General features: G+C 33.8%; 1 protein-coding gene across 3 annotated transcripts in view; it reads right to left on the minus strand.

The window, feature by feature from the left end:
* Window positions 1-21,019, minus strand: part of LOC118444306 (uncharacterized) — a 41,640-nt gene that overhangs the window by 19,319 nt on the left and 1,302 nt on the right. The gene's annotated exons all lie outside the window — the stretch shown is intronic.

A 21,019-nucleotide genomic window follows, 5' to 3' on the forward strand; every position in this document is an offset into this window, starting at 1 on the left:
TTTTATCAAGATAAGATGCGGAATAAAAAATTTCTTAATTATTATTTTATTTTGATTAATTGAGTTTAATCAAAGATATTTGAAACGGAATTTCAATAATGAAAATTATAAACATTTCGTTACGTTTCTAACGTCTATACAATTTTGTGATTGAATAAATTAAAACGAATGAGGAATAAAGATCAATTATTAAATGAATAATACAAACTAAAAATGAAAGAATTCTAATGATAGGAAGAATTTTTTGATTGGCCTTCCTGTTTTCTTTCTTTTTTCTCTTGATTTCACCTACATTCATACTTTGAAAAAACTTCGACGAACAACGTCAGAAAGTTGGTCTCTCTTATAACGAAAGTTTTTCGGTAGCGTGACGTTTTTCCTGAACCACGGAAACTTTGCAATCGAGTGAAGGTGAACAAGGGGAAAGGTGAAAATGGGGAATGCCACGTGAAAAATAGTTTCGGTGTAGGAGCTTTCTACAAAGAATAAAAATCGCGTCGAAGAAGAATCTTCACTTTTTTACCAGTCGCCTACGAAAAATTTTATTTACAAACCACATGGTTTAAAGTTTTGTCGAGCTTCCTTGTACTTCCGAGAGTCAAACGAGTTAAGCTTAGACATCGCTTCTTCTATTAACAAATTAACGATTAAGTTTTATTTAAAAAATTTTAACCTCCGAAATAGTCCCAAAGAAAGAAAAAATGAAAGACGGAACAATTTACGTTTAACTAACACATTTTATTTTTTTCTTAAAATCTTACACAGTGAAAAATTAAAGTTAAATAGAGGAGATTCAATTTAGTGTTCAATTCAAATTTCAATAAGAAAAAAGGCATTCTTGAATCTAACAGGATATTCACAAATGCCAAATGAAAATACTAATGTTAATTCGTTCGGAAAGAACTTAATTATTCCGTTTTTTTTCTAAGATTTATTTCTCTTCACTTTTAAACTCTTAACAATGACATGTTACCAAAATAAAGCTCGTGAGTTATACTACCTATGCGAAAAAACTATTTTTATCTTAACAATACCATATATTCTCCACTTTATACGTAATCTTCTCCCCCCTTTGATATACGTCGACCTTGACATTTTCCGTATAAGCACACGTCGTGTAAGCGAAATTGAAACATCCACGAAAGATCGACTTAGATCGATACCCGTCTATTTTTCAAATCATCTCATCGATCTTCGAAAACGAATATGTTCGTAGTTAAATCCAGATAAGAATTAAAACGATCTAAATCAGATTTCATTTGAAATAAGATATATATATATATATATATATATATATATATATATATAACATAAAAGAAATTTTATTTTTAAATAGCTTTCGTTATTGAAATGTCTCAATTTTAAGAGAAAAACTTTTATAGTAGAATAGTATTCTCATTGAAGAACGACTACGCTGTCGTTTCTGTCGAATGCTTCTAGCATTGTGTAACGGAGTATTGTAAGAGTAAACTCGAAGAAAGTAGTTCGTGGAATGAGTACGGGCATTTTCCTTGAGCTCTTCTTTATGAGCCTTACCACGCATGCAATTGCTCTTTACAAATTTCATTAACGCATTAGATTTTAACGTTGACACAAACCCACGTACCGATCAACGTTTTCCTCAGTCATATTTCTACTTTTTATTTCTCCAAAAGCGTACCTAATTATATAATACAGATGCCTAACTTCTTTCGTGATCTTTCTCTTCTTTCTCTTACTCATTTCACAATTCGACGTCTATCTTACAAATGACAATCCGCATGGATATATCACTCAATAATTCTTGCATTTGCCATGACTGGCGAAATGCTTTCATTTACCAATCATAAACATAACAAAAATGCAAATTTTCGAATGTTTACCTTCACATTTTTCTTTCTTTTACTGATTTTTCTTATATATGAAATAATTATCATTCCAATTACTTCGTTCGTGTGAAATAATTGGAAATGGCACGTGTAAAATTTCTTTCTCTTTATTTCCTGACTTTTTTTAACGATAAGAATTAAACTAATGCATGGTTATACGAGTAATTTAGTTAATTTCTGAGATTCGACTCTCGTTATTCCTATAGATAAACTCACTATGTTTATATCGTATTATAAAACGTCGAATTTCTTTATATTTAGTCTCTTAATTAAAATTTCAATTATTTTTGTGAAAAGTTCTACCATCTGATCAGGATTAGAAATTCTTTTCGTATGCTGTATATTTTAAAATTACGATGCAGAATGTACTCACGATATTTTATTCGTGATATTCATGAAGGATCTCGTTGAATTTTAATGTCAGTGCTGGGGATAGCTTTTTATTTATCGATTAATGCAGAATGGTCGCTTTGAACGCTTGAGCTCACTGTTATCGGTGAAACGATTAATGGAGTATTGCTCCATTACCAAAATGAGGTAATATTATTATTTTAGATACAACATTACTATTGTTTGGGCTATTTAATGTGATGGAAAAAAAACTCGAATTTAAGAAAATTTAACATAGACATCAATACTTTGCATATCATATTACATTGGATATATGATATAAAATCTTTATAATGTTTAATTGAATAAAATTCAGTTATTTGTTATTATTTTTAATCTAATCATTTTGATATTTAAACATGATTTTATAATGGATTGAAAATGTTGGTTGTATTTTACATTGCATTATAACGTTTGATAGTGATCAAATTATATCAGCATCAACTTATATAAAGACTTGTTTTTAGCGAAAGGTGTTAATGACACGATACTCGGTAGTAGAAAAAACAGAGACCATCATTTTCGAATCTACAAAAAAGAACAAAAGGCGAAAAAGAAGATTCTTCAAGATTCCCATTCCTGGAACGCTGATGATTTCTAATTGATTGTAAAAGGCGAAGCTCTGCGATCGTGTCCTCGATATTTCACGAGCACGAAGAAAAAAGAAACGTACTCGTCGTCTACGCACGAGAATCTCGTACGTACATACATCCTTCTTTCTCTCTCTCTCTCTCTCTCTCTCTCTCCTTTTTATCTCTTGAGGCATTTAACGTCACAAGTGAAACGATGTTTCATAGTATCAAAGAAACGATGTTATTGGGCTGAGGAAAGATTTAACAACAAGGTTGTACATATTTCTGATTTCTCGATGAACAAAAACTATATCTTTGTCTTCCTCGTGTCTTAACCGAAAGTATTCCGAATAGCTTGAAGTAGCTTAATCAATTGCATTAATACTTATTAGGTCGTACCAGATCAAGGACGAGGTTTCTCAGTGTCTCAATACGTCGAGAAACCCGGTTCGGAGGCCTCGTACAACTTAAATTCGGGCACTTCCTAAACTGGAAATCAGGAAACGCGAATCGTTCTCTCTCGTTCTCCACCAATTCGACGAAGGAGAGAAGAAAAAAGAGGAAAAGCGAGTTGTGCAGGTGCCGATCGAAAGGTCGTGTCTCCGTGGATAAAAGGAATGCTTGAAAGTGGGAGGAAAAGGTCGAACATCAATCCTAAAGTGGAACGAAACGATAGAAGAGAAGGAAGGTCGTAATCTATCTTTCTCTTCCTCTCTCTCTCTCTCTCTCTCTCTCTCTCTCTCTCTTCTCCCTCTTCTTCTTTCTTTCATACACGTCCACAAACGCACAATAACACATTCTGGCACTAATAAATTTATAAAATTAGCAATCCACGCTATCGGCTGGGAATAGCACAAGCGTAAGAATCGAACCTCATTAGGCAGGCTCGTTTCTTCTAGCCGGTAATTAAATCCGACAAAAGAAAAGGAAAAACGCTGGATAAGGTACATCGTTCGCGAAGTAGGCTTCCCGCATTTAATTGTATCGCACCTCGTTAGGTCGTCCCACAACAGGTCGACCTTTTGGTTCTGTGTGTATGTGTATTTATTTCAGGGTTCGCAGGAAAGCAAGAGACACTGCGTATTACGATAGGTCGAGGTGATGAAAAAAAAAAAAGAAAGAACTTGGAAGAAAAGAAAAAAAAGAAATCGGGTGCAAAGACCAGCTTGCTGCTAGGCAGACATGATTATGGAAACGAGAGAGAGAGAGAGAGAAAGAGTTGGTGAAAGAGTGAAAGAGTCCCAAGTCTTGTGGAAAGAGTAGAATTGCGGTCCAGCCTAGTTTTTTAAAAAATGTAGGTAAAGAGAACTCGTGATCAAGAAAAGAATCAATCTCGTTCTTCTTTTCTTTTTTTTTTTTTTTAAAGAAACGAGCCAGTGGTCTAGTTTATTGAACGGATACGACAGCTTCTTCCTCTTGAAAAGATTTTGATTTCATCGGCAAGTTCATGGAAAAGACGGAAAGGAAAGAATATCAGGAGACAAAAATAGACGCCACAATTCGGTAAGTAGTTATAGCTTAAGTTTCACGAAAAGTCGTACCATTGCAGAATCAGAAGTTATAATGTAGAGAGTTCTGATGATCTTAGAAAGGCTCGTAAATATAGTAACAAATTACATCCCGTTTCTTGCTGATGTAGTCTTTAAACGAAGCAGCCGTCTTCTTCCTTTGGGACCATACTAAAATTCGAAACTTATTTCGAAGACGAATGAAAAGTCCGAAAGCATTTCTACGGCATAAGCGTAGAATTGAAAGGGTTCATTCTATCTAGGTCCATCTTATCCACAAGTAATAACGTGCCGTATATACACCTATTGGTATATACAGATCGGATAGAAAGTTGTAAAATAGAACTTGATAAAAGCAAAACAAAATCGAGTACTCATACGAGCAAAATAGAGAAGAAATGAAACTATCGATTTTATAATAAAAGAAATAATTCATCTCATTTTCTGAAAAATATTTAGGATATTGTATCTTCTCATCGTTTCTTTTTCGTTTTATTTTCTCTCATATGTTTACGCAAAATGATCATAGTACTAATTTTTATCCTTGAGTACTTGCGGTACGTTTCTTTCTTTCTGTCTCTTTATTTGAACGCTTAGCTGAGTCTCAAAGGCCAGCACCTATTGCCAACGATTGTTCCTTTGTGCAACGCACATCTCTGAATTGCCTTGAAAGTTCGAACGGGAAATGTTACACGCCGCTATTCCGCGCGCTAAGAACCAGGATTTGATTAAACGTTGCAGTAGTAAATGAAAATTATTATCTAGCGTTCGCTATCCTCTTTTCTATTCAATAAATAGTAGCGAAAAAAACGAAGCAAATTCTATATCGCGAAAAAGAAAAAAGAATTCTTTTGAATCCAGAACTACGTCAAAAATTTAATTACATCTTATCAATTTTAAAAAATTAAATTCGGTCAAGTGATTGATTGAATCAACGGTCAGCCGATTTGAATCCGCCTCAAACGTAACACCGTTTACCGTTTTCCGTTCCACAAACCGTTTGACGTAATATTCACCTCGCTGCTTCCTGTGATATCCTGAACGATCATACTTTAATCGATAGCTATATGAAACTCGATTCATTCTTTCGTCACTTATTTGTAATATATAAACTCGAGAATTATTTTCGAATGAAGTAACTTCTTATTTGTTGTATTTAAGATGCAATCATACGAACGAAACAATTTATTAAATTATTTTAATGAATTACAAATACGTTAAATGCACTTGAATGAAGTTTTTTGTAGAAAAGAAGTTTTCGTAAAATAAACAAAGAAAAAGGTTATATAGACGAAGATGAAGACCATTCTCACTCAGTATAATATCCGAATAATGGAGCGATAAAAACGCTGAGAAACGAAAAGACGAAGAAACTAATTCGCGGAAGATTACGTAGCTTCTTTTAAAAATGCCGATTGTTAATCTTGAAAAAGGGAATACTTATTCTCGTCTCTCTTTCGTTGGCAATTTATCTCGAGTTTCCTAGGAAAGTAAGACCCACATTTAAAACATAGGTACATAGGTACATAGATATTTATGTACTTACATATATATGTACATAAAGAAATAAGTATGTAAGTGTATGTATGCGAGATCGAGTAGCGAATTCCAAAGCAGCATTTCGAAATCGCAACGAGGTTTGCGAGCGAAAAGAAATTACATGCGGGCGTGTATCGCATAATATCTGGGAAAACATTGAAAACTCTGTGGCCTCGCGCTCGAGCGCATACTCACACTCAACCGTTAACGGTTTAACGAGCATTTCGTTAGTTTTTCTTTTAGAATTCGTTTAACGGCAACGATTCGTTTCTCGCTCGCGTTCTTCTATCGTCATGACGCGATTATACCCTTCTATACGCGTTTGCGCGTACGTACATCTCCATGTACATACATATGTGTGTGTTGTCTCTTGCGAGTTGCGTGCACAGCCTGCCAAGGAGGTCAATGCCTCTTTTTTCTCTATCTCATTCGGTTCCTTGGCAGGTCAGCAATCGAGCATATAAATCCTATCGTTGTAATTCAATAAAAAAATGTTTCGTTTGATCTAGGAACGAAATTTCGTTTACTTTATTTCGTTTTTATTTCTTTTATTTTTCTTTTTTTACATCATGATATATAATTATATATTAAAGTTTTAGGAAAAACATATTACTTCAGTAATCGTCCAGATAAGAAATCGTCAAGTAGCGTAAAAAGAAATTGATACGAAAAAGCATGCGGAACGTAGAGAGCAGATAGGAATATAAATATAAGTTTCCTTTTATACATACGTACGAAGGATTAAATTTCAACTGACGTTCGCACTGTATCAACTTCCTGGACTGATATATCAACATTAATTAGCCGAAATTTATAATTTTCGCTTCCAATAATATTTTTATCATCAATATATTCTAACTTTTCGGTATAATGTTTTTCGCTCTTTCAACTTTACGATCCTATCGATTATACCAACATAATTTATTTTAATAGACAAAGATATAATTTTGGAGATTTTAATCCCTTTGTTATCGATGATCATTAGCGATTAAAATAATTCTGATCCTTTACCAGATTCAAGGAAAGGAAAAAATGGAAAGATAATAAAATCTGTCAAAAAGAGTATTCGTTGATCAATCCGAAGAAAAAGATGTTGAATCGGAAAGTACACGTCAGCGATTTTATCGATGACAAAGGCAAAAATACATTTCGATGATGCAGGATGCATAGTATGGTTCGTCCACATCGTACAAACTTTTACAGTCTGGTATAAGCGAAAAGAAAACTAAGGGAAAGGAAAAAGTATAAAAAGAAGGAGCAACAGAAAAAGATAAAGATAGAATTGAATGCGGCGTATCGCTCACATATATATATATATATATATATATATATATATTGTACGTGTACACACGTCGAACTTACATAGGCATTCAGAGAAGGATTCCGTGTGCGAGGTCCAACTTACGGGGCAAAGTTCCGCTACGTGCCAGCACGTTTGCTACCAACGAACGCTGTAGAAACGCATAGCTCCTTAAGAAGAAGAAGAAGAAAAAGGAAAAGAAAAAGGACGCACATGAAGTATGGAGAACCCACTGGTACGCGATACCCTTTGTAAGAGAACATCGATGATATTATCGAGACGATACATATTTTAAGAATTTATGATTAGAGGAAGAAACGATCGATCGTCCCAGAATTCCTCGTTTTTAAGTAAAAATGCAAATAAATAGACAATCAAGTGTTAAAGGATAATTTATCATCTTTCAATATGATTAAACAACATTACTTTTGCATGGCTCATCATTCAACATACGATTGATTTTCGACGAAAGCTATCAACGATTTATCTCTCGATCAAAATTATCTAATATATAATAGTAGAACGTTCGTTATTTATAAAATCATGTCGGATGTAAAGCTGATAGAGAAAAACTTATGCGGTTCGTAAACAGGCTCCTTTTCTTCACTCGAATCATAAATTACCATTTTCAAAAGGCATTTCTATGAGTTTATCTTTCTGGAGAATTGTATCCCGCACGTGAAATCTACAGAATCTACTGAAGGAGAGAATCTTACACGACAAAAGTTTTTCTGTTACCTCATGAAATCCGGAAAAAGTCCATCCTGCAAAACATAAACCGTTAATGGGTAGCATTTCGAAGATTCGCCGCACGGATTCACTAAATGGAAATTTAACAAAGGTATGGTACCTGGCGGTTATTGATGGGGAGAGGGAGACAGTAGCGACGGAAAATAAATTTTCTACCCAAGTAGTCGGTGAAAATTTTTCTAACTCTCATGAACTTTAAAATTTGTAGTTTGAAAATCTTAACGTGATTGTCCTAATTTTATATTTTTTTACTTGCGATGTTGGAATGTATTACATTGCTATGTACATTAAGTATGTATATATATAAATACAATACATATGTAAATATAAAAATCAATACTTTCGCAGATATATCGAAATAATATGAGGAAAAAAAAGTTTCATGATGTAATAAGACTCGTAAATGAGCATGAAAATATAAAAAGGTTCAAGAGTAATTACTCTAAGCGATTTCTTTCGCCTTGACTCGCGCAAAACGATGTTCGTTCGTACGTTAAAAACTAGCACGGAAAGGCAACACGTTCTTTGCGGACCGAACGAATCGCCGTGTAATAAGTGAAAGCCCACATGTTTGTTTCTTCTTCATCTTCTTTCGCAATATATTCAAGGCGAACTCCCATTTTCATAGTCGTCGCGTCATGACATTGACAGTGATTCACCATCAAAAAAGAAGAAAAGGAATAAGTTTACAAAACGGAAAAAACGGCACAAGCATTTCTCTTCGATAAACAATGTTTTATCTATCAAATATCATCCATTCGTTATCGTGCCAACTAAGCTCCTACACGAGATCCACTCAAGAAAAACTGCTTTTACCTACTTTCCCGTTTACTTCTCTCTTTAATGTTTTCACTAGTCCGCCTTTTTTCTCGCTTCTCGTTTCTTTAATTTTTGCTTCTTTTCTTCGTGTTTGACTAGTCATATAAACAATATCTGACAAATTTTTACAATAAATTGATTCATGGTGACGTAAATTGAACATATGACGTAAGATAAATATAAAACAACATGATACAGAAGAAGAAAATATTGGAGCCGAATGAATATCGAGAAATTGTTAAAATATCACTTTCGAATAAAATTGTAAGAGCAAATACGTAGATCTATCAATAATAACGAAACAGTGATGAAAAACAAACCAGAGTTGTTTATATTTTATGAATATATATACATATCTTTGACGACGATGACGATAATCTTTTTTAACTGTTCCTACAAAGAGCGTTACTTTACAAAGAGACCGTTGTAAATACAACATTAAACAAAACCCTATTATTGGTTTACGGTTTTATGCTGATTATCTGATTTGTTTTGCTTTCAAATAATAATTAAAAAGTCAGTTTAATTGTTAACCTTTGATGCAAGGATATTGATTTCGCTCGATGATTTGTCGATCAAATATAACGAGAATATGGTGCAAAAATTATATAAAATTACCACTGAAGATGGTAATTTTAGCAAAACATCAATTGGTATCTTCTCATTATGTGACAAGATACCTAAACCGAATCGAAATTATAAAATAACATCGCAATTATAAAGTGATTGGTATCGTTGAGTTGAATTCATTGCTATTATTATTATATTTGTCATTACTAATCAAACAACATAATCATTATAAATGAGAAAGAATGGTTCTTACGAAAAAATAAAATCATTAAAAAGAAAAAGAAAATTAAGTTTTCGTCTAACACTCTTTCTGCTACACAATAAGAAATAGTGAAAAATGTCTCCCACAGTTTCGAACGATCACAGGATCCGCATCATTGGAGAAACTCGAGCCCTAAGAGAATCTCCTGTAGTCTGGAAGCTTTCAGCAGGGAACACGCCATTCCTCTGCGAGGGAATTTGGGACGGATTAACAGTTAGGTCTTCCTCTTCCTCTTGGCCCGACCTCCATCGATGTTAAGGAATGCAATGGCATTCACTTATAAACGCTTAGAGTTATACAAAACATAAAATGCGAATTTTAGCAATCAACATGTCTATTCGAAAATATTCTTTCTCACTTTCTCTGAAATATTTCATATAAAATCGAAATCTACATTTTTGCGAGACTGATTCACGTTTTTTCGAGAGAAAAAAGAGAATAGAATGGTATTTATGAAATCGAAGAATATTCTTTCAAAAAAAAAGAACATAGAATTGTCTATAATAAATAGACAATGCTTCGAGTGAAATGTCGGTCGAACGGTATTGACCTTTGCTGGCATTTCGACCCTAGAAAACATGCTGAAGAAAAACTACCGTTCGATCGATCGATACTCGGTTTCTTTGCGAACGTTCGAAGGTTTACAAAATAATATGAAAAGTTATAGAAGTAAGATAAATCTGTCAAATTAAGAAAAACGATCGACACTCATTCGCGTTAAGGACGCTCTAAATCTCTTTTCGTTAATCTCGTTCGTCGAGCGAGTTATTTTCAGCTCTCATAGAAATCAAGACACACTCTTGTCGTTAGTTCAGAAGATCCAGAAAACGACTGTGAATGTAGCTCGAAATGATTCTCCTTTTTTCCTCGTTGCATCTCGTATTCCCTCGAAAGTATCTCGTAAAGGTCTCAACGAGACTGAGAGAAAACGTATTTTTGGATGTAGCTGCGAATAAATGAAAACAAAGGGTAGATATAGCGTCCTAAGAGCTTACAGAAGAGACATTCGAGATTAACGAGCACCGACTTGTTTTATTTGTGGCCCTAAGAAAAGTTCGAAGAAGGATTTCCTCGTTCTTGAAAGTAATTTCATAGCAACCTTTAAAAAGTAATTTTTGTGAAAACTTTGCAACAACATTCATCTTTTTCGTACTTATAGTATTCTCATGGGATTTCATAAGAAATAAGCGAGATAAAATAGGCCGAAATCGTTTACGGTGTCGGTTGATTACGCGATCGAGTCCACGAAATCCATGTACCGTTACGATCTCGACTCTACCAAACGTAAGCGCGCAAAAAGTTCTTCATGATTGTAGAAGCGCGAGTATGCGAAAGTCACGTGATGCGTCGTTTCACGGTAGATCGACACTGAACTGTAAATCATTCTTGGGAAGTGCTTCGTCCGTGTATTAAACGACTCCTTTTTCGAGTATGGATATTATTAAACTAATAATCTCTGTTTTCATCGACAAGAAAAAGTAAAACAAATAAGTGAGCTTTTTAACGACTCAACTAAAGAACCAATCAAAGATATTTAACATTTTCAGACTGCCTTAACTTAAACTCGTCACGAATCCAACTCGACTCATTGAATTTTTTCCATTTTTGAAGTCTATAGATATTTAAGAAACAATAGAGATTTAATAGATACCTATATGGGAAAGTTCATCTTTTACTAAAATGTTACAAAAATCCTCAATTTGGGCCATAATACAGTGGCTTTAATTTAGGCTCATCAAAGACTTAGAGAGTTAACGTTTTAATAACGAAAAAGGATTTCGATAATTGTTCTTATCCTTGGCAAATTTGTACAAACAAATCTGACATCAATGTATAGTTCAATATCTTCAAAATTAATATACAAAAAATCATAGGCTTTGATAATTTTTTTAAAAGTTACCGAAATTTATATAAATTCTATACAAAAAAATTAAGAAAAATTGTTATTATTTTATTAAAATAACTTATTAATATTAAAAGTATTACAGTACTCAACTTATAAAAATCAAATTAAAAAAACAAATATTCCGTTTACAGCACATGTATGAAAACTCCATTGATTTTTGTATTAACTTGACAATTCAATTTCATAATAATAAATTAACGTATACAGTAAAAATTATAGGTAATATTACAAACTACATTTTTTAATTAATATTTTCCGATCTAAGAATTTTTTAGATCTTACATTTAGAATTTATTTTTGTCTATTAAGCGAAACGTAGTGCAATCTAGCGATTCCGTTATGATTTCAACGCACGCTTTTACCACGCATAAATAATAAACAACGACGTAGTACCAAAAGATAAGCTTATTAATAAAAGAAAAGCCTATTACCTTTCACGAAATTATCGAAAGCGAGATCAAACAGGAGGAACTTTTACGTTTACGTCTGCTTCGTCTAAACCCTCTTAGAACTCCCTTTTTCTCTTCTTAAACGAGTCGTAAAGTTTTACGAGCCTTCGACGACCCATTCTCAGACGATGCACTTTTAGAAAGGCGCGCGCGCGCGTACCGGCATCGTAGCTTGAAATAGCCCGCGATCGTGGAAAATAAATACATAGGACTGTTTCTATCTCTCTCTCTCTCTCTCTCTCTCTCTCTCTCTCTCTCTCATTTTTTCTTCACCGGCAGACGGACGTTTCCTTCTTCGCAAACCATTCTTCGGACCGGATGTCATGTCGTTCCACCATTCATTCGTGTGATAGCAACGGTAGCGTAACCGCTTATTGCCCGCCCATCGACGAATATGCATATGCATACGCACGCGTCTCTTGCATTATGATGGATTCTCACTTATGCCAGTAACGTACGACGTTCTTAAACACGTAGAGGAATTCTTCGAAAATTGACAATAATTTTGGAAAAAGGAAGACGATGCAATATTTTCTTATAATACATAATTATAAATTAATTATATTTAGACATCAAACAATTAATCGAGTATTCTTAAATTATAATTACAAACATATAAGAAAAACTATCGTGAACGTAGAATATAGTGATCTTATATATTATCATTAAAGAAAATTGAAATAAAGAAAAAAATAAAAATCATGAAGAAGAAATGAAAGAAGAGCAATTGAGGGACAACACCGATCGATGACATCATTTCCTCCACTCTCCTTGTTTCCTTCAGGATCGCGAGAAAAAATCTAAAGAGGCGATCGTGCGTTTTCCTCTCTCCAAACTTCCGGCTAAAACTCGTCGCGCTGAATCGAGGCTTCTCTTCCGGCGCACGATCACGCTTTTCACTTCTTAATTAGCAGATCTATCTAGCAGATTAAATAATATTCCGTGTATGGAATAGACAGGAGACTACGAGTCTCGTTTGAGTTCTGTCTTGTAGCTAGAAAAGCATGAAATCTATTCCCGCGAAACGACCAAGAGGAGGAAGAAGAGGAAGAAAAGGAAGAAGGCTTTTGTGTCACTCCCTATAACGGACTCTCTCGTCTAAGACTTTAGAAATTACGAAAGGCGAGAAAATAAAATGTCTCTTTTATCCCACCGCCTTTTCTACGTAGCACGAAACATCTTAATTAGCCATGACTATAAATCGTCTCTTTTCCGCACGTGTCCGTTCTTAAACGTCAAACCGGATTCTACAAATTGGAAAACTCAATTTAACACTTTATCGCTTATATATTAACAACTTAGATTTTTTAAATTCTTCTGTCAAATATTCTCGATGGATATATTTAAAATAGAGGATGTACCCACATACGAAAAGAGATGGGAAATTAAATTAATTAAATTGATTAAATTCTTTAAAGAATGTAATTTTTCCTAAAAATATTTTAAATACGAATGATACTCTTGTCACGTATTTCAAGAGATACACGTGTGACCACGAAATAACCATGTTCTCGCGTATAACAATCTAATTTCCGCAGATATCCCCATGTCGAGTGAAACAGGCACGGCATCCATGTCTATAGGTATTTCTCTATCCTGCTCTCTCTCTCTCTCTCTCTCTCTCTCTCTCTCTCTCTCTCTCTCTCTCTCTCTTACTCTCTCTCTATCTCTCTCTTTCTGTCTCTCTTCCTATTCTCTCTATTTCTCTTTCTCCCTCCCTCAACTTCCGAGAGCAAATATAGGACAAACCACTAACGTATGAAACCCGCCTGTCAAAGGAGATTACCGATCACGTCTATATAGTTATCCGTCCGGTAAGTAGGTACTGTCGCCCTGTTGTCAGGCTCATCGTTACCACCTTCTCTTTCTCTCTCTTTCTCTCTCTCTCTCTCTCTCTCTCTCTCTCTCTCTCTTTCTCTCTCTTTCTCTCTCTCTTGTATCTCTCTTTTTTCTCACATATACAGACATATGGTTTTATAAGAACGAAAAAACCCGAGAAAATCCTTCATCTTATACCGTTTTCGTAACGCAATACGAAGTTATTAGATAAAAAGTACCCATGAAAGAATAAATCAATCAACAAGATCACAAGAGAAAATACTTTCTTTTCGATCATGTTATCGCTTGCATCAAAAATTTTTTTTTTGTGTGAATGATTACGAAATGAATAGTTTAACTATTTTTTTCACGACTACGAAAAACTTACTTCACTGAAATTTATAGGTCCATAAAAGAAACATCTAGACTTAAACTTTAACGTAATCGACTTATCGGGAGAACGCGATTATCTCCTTATAAGACCATACGCAAAATGTTGTTCTTGTAGGCCAAGCATAAACCTATTGATAGAAGTCACGCTTTGCTTTCTCCAATTTAACTCAAACCATTAATTATACCCGTCCGCTTTTGCCTCTTTGAGAATGGCTTGCGTACGGCGATCTCACACTCGAATATCCCGTCTGTGTAATTAGAAGCATCGAGTGGGCACGTGCTATTTTTTTATGCACGAAACGATCCCCTCAAAAAGTAGGCCTACTTTCTCTCTCTCTCTCTCTCTCTCTCTCTCTCTCTTTCTCCCCAGCTTTTTTTTCATACGCATAATCATACTTTCGATATTTTGCGTGTTCTCTGAAAGGCTGCGGGCTTTATCGTACTCAAACTTCCGACAATAATCACATTTTTGCAATGCATCATTCTCGTTCGTTTTTCCTAATGGTTGCGTTCGCAAGCAAGGACAGCGATAAAGCGTTTTTCTTTTTTTTCTCTTCTCTTCTGTGGGTATTTTCACTTCTGTCAATTACGCATTAAAGATTGCACACATATGTCTGTACATTCGTTTGTGTGTATGAGGATTCACATAGGGAAACAGAATAGTCAAATTCGATCTCATTTCAGCGATTTAGAAATCGTTTTTTCTATCTTCTATGCGAACTCCTTATGTATATTACGAAGATGATGGTCTATCAATCTTGCTTATGATTTAGTATACGATCTTGAATGCTGTTATTACATTTTCAATATTGAATAAACCGTAAGCAGTTCGAGGAAAACCATGTTTCTACCTTTACATGATCCTTTCAAAAAATAAAGGAAGAAAAGAACAAGAAACGATAGTTGTTATATTTTATCTTAATACATCAATAAGTAGTGAAATGAAAACAACAATAAAAATAACAAGTAATAGAAATAATGAAACGGATAAGAAACAAATGAACTCTGAAATAATGAAAAATAAGCTGATAAACCAATTGAATGGAATTAATAAAGTTATATAAAATAAACTTCGAAGATTATTGTAGAGAAAATAAGCAGGCAATTTATCGTATGACAGGCTATATAAACGAATGTAATTAATTGCATAGACAAAAAAAATATGAGAAGAAAAGAAAAAGCTAACAAAAGAGATACAAAACTAGAAGGAAAAAACTCGCGTGACCGTTTCGTTTTTGCTCTTAAAAATTTATCGGACGCGAATAAATACATGCAAGGGTAATTATCTTAGTTAATTCTCCGCTCGTTTGCCTAATTGAACATTTTTTGTAAAGATTATCGATGCTACGACAACCGGAATCTTTTTGAAACTTTTGATAATAGAATATATTCTAACTTCGTTTTTATCATAAAAAAAATTCTTTTTTATTATTCTAAGTTGACAAGGGTATCATGACACATCGATACGAACATTCTTCGAAAACAAAATCTAAATGCAAATCTGTTAGCGATAATGAAATTGTCGAGAAATCTGCGTTTTATAATTGTTTCTTTCCATTTTTAGAATACTCCAACTATATTTACATTTTACAATAACATTTTAAGTATTTGACTTTAAATATGTATATATTAAACCATACGTTTCTGTTGCAATTTTGCAAAACTTTACAAAGTTGCCACTTTCCCAGTTAATGAACATCATTCTCGTTCAATACGAGAAAAATATTTGTTTATATAATACGGCTTATGAAAAAAATATTGCCTATGAGATTAAAAAAAAAATATATGAGAGAGAGAGAGAGAGAGAGAGAGAGAGAAAATTTCAACGACAAGGACGAATCGTGCGCAGATGATTTAATGCGAATCGACTGCTACAATGGTCGACGCATTGGGAGTATGTACATCAATAAAAATACCATGTTTTAAAGTCGCTTTTACGCGCTTGTTTTATAGCGCTCTCATTTGACCTATTCAGTCCGTTCAGCAATTTTAGAAACAAATGTTAAATAAAGCACTTTCCGTTTTTGTTTTCTTACTCCTTTAATTACACTTTATAATAATCGAAAAGGTAATCTTTAAAGTTTTTTGAAGGAGGATATTTTGACGAAATCGTGCATTGTTAATTATAAAAGAAATAATAAAAAAAATTTTGAAACTATCCATGAAAAGGAATGACGTCGTTTGGTGCTCGTATCTGAGCTTCAGATTTCGTAGTTAGAAATTCAAGAATCTATTTACTCTCACGTAACAAGAGACTCCACATCCTGTTTTTGGTTGGACATGTTAACCATGTGTTATTGTGACTCGATATTTTACAATACATTCAAAAGAAGTAAAAAATAAGAAGTAGAATTTGCTTGAATGGAATACTACTATCGACTAATAATAAGAATAATGTTTCGAGATTTTGCGACTAGTTCGTGAATAGAAAATCGCCTTGAATATGGACATACTCGTTTTGCCTCTTCAAATTACGATGACTACTCATCGAAATTTTGAAAATGAATAAGATAAGAAAGTCGCGGAACTATGATTCTCTTCTATCTAATTTCAATTACTTGTTGCTTGTACTATATAACAACATGAAGCAATCTTACCTCACCATCCTCCAAGAGATAAATATTTTTTCCATGTTTCCTTATCATGTTTATTATGTTTAGATTTCTTTTAAATTGATTTATTTGAGTCAAAAAAGTATATTATTTTATTATGGGAACACATTCATTTCATACAAGTAGACATTCGTAAAAAAATTGTCTAAAAAGTTTAAGCAGGTTAATCATTACAGCAGTAACCAGGAATGCGGAAAACTCGCATTCGATACCTGGTCCAGGTTACCCAACGGCCCAACTTTTTTCACAAATCCTATATTAATAATAACATTTTTCATTTTTTTTTCTTATGTTGTTTTAATTTATACATGCGCCCAATACAGACCGTCATCAGAATCTAAAACGATGATAATATGCGAAGAATATCAATCTTCTTATTTATTCGTTTTTCGAAATAATGTGTCATTCGCAAGATGATTCGTAAAATGATTCACTATCACTATTATACTTATGTATATGATACGTAGAATATAAAGTTACGTTTTAAAACATAAAGCTAATTGTATACGTTTAACATGTACAACAAACGAGAGATAGAAACGAGAGAAAGAAATGAGAGAAAAAACGAGAGGATCACGAAAAGCTATAGAGAAAAGCATAACATCTTTAAAGTAAAAAAAAAAGAAAGAAAAAAGAAAGAGGAAAAATGGAATAGAAAAGGGTAATATTTGTTCAAAAGATGAGAATTACGAGAATATGATATCGATCTTTGTTTTTCCTTTTTTCAGGTTTCAGCCTTTTGAGTTCCTTTCTAAATTAAATTTTTTTTCCTACATTCTATTCTAGTCTATCTCACATGCGAGATGGAAATAAAAAAGGCGTGGCATATGTGGAAACACGTAGTAAAGTGGAGAATAATTCGATGTGTTTCCAATTGAAACAGAGCGATCGTATACCATCCAAGAGCACTCGAGAAGGAGCTTGCGAGCTTAATTACCAGAGCGGCTCTTTAAAGCGTCATGCCAAGTGGAATCATCGTTTTTTCCTCTCTTTTTTCTTCCGTTTCATTCTTTATACGTCACATTGAGGCCAGGCTAAGGGCGCTAAGGCCACTATACGTAATTGTGTGTGCTCTTAACTGCTAGCGTTTACCTACTTGGATGCGTCCACTTAAATGTATTCCCGTTAACTCTACGGTTTTGCGAAAAGCCAACGATGCGAATATAGCACTCTCTCTCTCTCTCCTTCTCCCTTTCTCTCTCTCCTTCTCCCTCTCTCTCTCTCTCTCTTCCACCCTCTCTCTCCCTCTCCCTCTCTCTCTCTCTCCCTCTCTGAAAATTATTATTTATATTATCGAAAATAGAGTTTTGAATGAGAGAACATCAATGACTGCAACGAGCCATTGACTTTAAAAGAGAAAACAACAAAAAAGGAATTCTTTGGAAGTCCTCGATAGAAACGTGCAAAACAGAGAGATGAGTCACGATTGTAATTAACACGATCTCGCTAATGCATCCGAGAAACTTATCAGAGGAATGAATGCATAATGCGAAATACTGTGTCAAAGTTATCGATTATACATGCGCATAATATACATATTTATGTTATTATAACAGAAAAATAAAGCAATTCTTTAGAGATAGAAAGAAAATATACTCAAAATTCGAACGACTATTCGATTTTAAAGCCTCGCCTATACGAGACCGCTGCACGCCAGATGTAAGTAGGTTCAGCAAAGAGACGACCTCACGAATGATTCGTTCTCATGTTACAAAAGAAAAATATACTCGTTAACACATCGTTTATTGCTCATCGATGGAAATCATCATATTCTCGCATTTCACCCAGTGACACAACAAAATGGTTGAAATTATTTATCTTGTAAAATCGATAAGGTTTTACATCGGTGAACATGGATATATGAAATTTATTTCGATTAACAATAAAGTGGTACATATGAAAATAGAAATCTTTGAATAAACTAATGTATCGTAAGAAGAAGATTCGAGAAGTATAAGACTTTTTCAATAGAAATGAGAAATAAATGATTCAGTTCTTTTATTAGAAAAAAAGTTAAATCATCAAAACGAATTAATTTGTTTTTTCCGATTAACAGATTAAAATGTCCAAGCTAAGTCAATCATGTGTAAATTAAAAAATAAGCCTCCGCATTTTAATTGAGACCAATCGATTCGTTACTCATGAATTAGATTAATTATCCGATTCTATAACTCTTCCATAGCGTTCACGGAACGTTAGTCTCGTTTTTCACGCCGAACATGTTTAAACATTTTATTCTTGGCATGCGCTTTTTTAAGAATTATCTGTTAATAGAAAATGTTACGATAGGATGCGTCTACCTTTAATGATCAAACTTGTTATACTATAATAGTACTATTAAATAAACGGTCATTGATATGCCTTTGAAAAACTTTTACCAAAAAATACCGATAAAGTTACCGTAAAAATAAATCGTAGCAACGTTCAATAACTTCGTAGGAATCGCAAAACAGAAATATGTACTACAAGAAATATTTTTCTTTCGATTAATGAATACATATATGCAGGTCACGTCGTAATATGCATTTCTTACACATACTTCCTGTATCGTTAAAGATCTAACAGACATATCATACAACGTGACTGCTAACGACTGTCCTATGTCTACTTGAAAGAATCTCGATTTTCAAGCGAACCGACAAAGCAAAAGACCGCGAGCATCGTTCTTTATATATTTATATATATACACAAGAAGAGCGACGCACTCGAGAAAACGAGTCGAGACTCGGTGTTGGATCTCGTAAATAGCGCTGGCCAATTAAGAGGGTCATTTCTACTTTTCTCCACTATATGGAAAGGGGAAAATCTTTAACAAAATTATTATTGTAAGCAATTGCGAACTAATATCTAAATAACATCAATGAGACAATAAAGATATTCTGTCTCTGATAATTTCATTTTTATAATGAAATTTCTTTCTCTCTCTCTCTCTCTCTCTCTCTCTTTCTCTCACACATTCTCTTTCTCTCTTTCGTCCATGCATATTAAGCATTTTTCTCGCGATACATTTTTCTCCTTTATACTCAATTTCTTCTTTGTAAATCTACAAAAAAAAATGACAACCATTAAACAATCGATACACACCATAAGTCTTCTCAATCTAAATGATATTTCGCAATTCTAACGAATATAATAACTAAGAAGTATTTTACAACATAAGAAGATTAAAAAATCGTTCGGTATTTAAAGAAATGTCATATTCAAGGAACAAAGCAGTTACGTTTAAATAAATGCCTTCTTTAAAGGGAAAATTTTTTGTTTTGGATAACGTTACATTTTTCGTTTTTTCTTAAATTTAAATGACAATTGATTGTTGAAATTTGAGAATTCCCGATTGGCTACTTTACTAACTTACCAAATTCGATTTCTGTGTATGAATGGGAAAGAAAAGAATGACGATCTTTCGACGATGTGCAACGAAGAGAAACGAGTCTTTCTATCGCTCACATTTATTATGCACGCTTGAGGAAACTAGAGAAGAAAAGGAAGATAAAACGGACGAGTATTGATTGGGCCCTGAGTTCCTTGACCGATAAGCCAAGACATCGAAGAGACTCCAAACGTTTTTCTTCCTCACATTCCTTTTCTTTCTAGTTTTCTTATTGCTTCTTGTTTAATCGCGATAATTTTCTATCTCATCGAAACCTTTTTGTGTGTCACGTAACCGCCCACTTCGCGGTATATACAAACATTTATCAGTAAAATCCTGGCGGGATTTCAACCAACGAACAACGAATCGTTTCTTATCTTTCTATCTTTGTTTACCACGGAATCGCGTTCGAATTTCATGACGGAAACGGAAAAGGACGCGACTTGTGGTATTTCAAGAGACGCTATTTAAACATTCCTTCTTTTTCTACGAAATAATATTTTCAACGATACATCCAAGAACTAAAAATGATTTCTTTCAAAATCACTCCTTTCGTATGATTCCTTGCTCCATCCACACATTATTTATTAATTAAGCAAACCGCTTGTTAACAGTTCACGTCATTTCGAAAAATTAGCGTTTCATCCTACATTGATATAACGCTCAATGTAGCTGACTCATTAACTTCATACACTAGCGAAACAATTTTTTTCATAGACAACAATTTTTTCTCAAAATTAATAACGTTCTAATCTCAGTCGAATTTCTGCCTCTTTTTTCTTCGTTCTTTCTTTCTCTTTCTTCGAATTACTTCGACGTCAAACTTAACGACGTTTCTGTTATATACGTCGGACGGTCATCGATTCGTCGATCATTGACGCCTAACGGCATCC

Source organism: Vespa mandarinia, chromosome 2, assembly GCF_050613455.1.
Source record: "Vespa mandarinia isolate Hongniang chromosome 2, ASM5061345v1, whole genome shotgun sequence".
Taxonomy (NCBI): domain Eukaryota; kingdom Metazoa; phylum Arthropoda; class Insecta; order Hymenoptera; family Vespidae; genus Vespa; species Vespa mandarinia.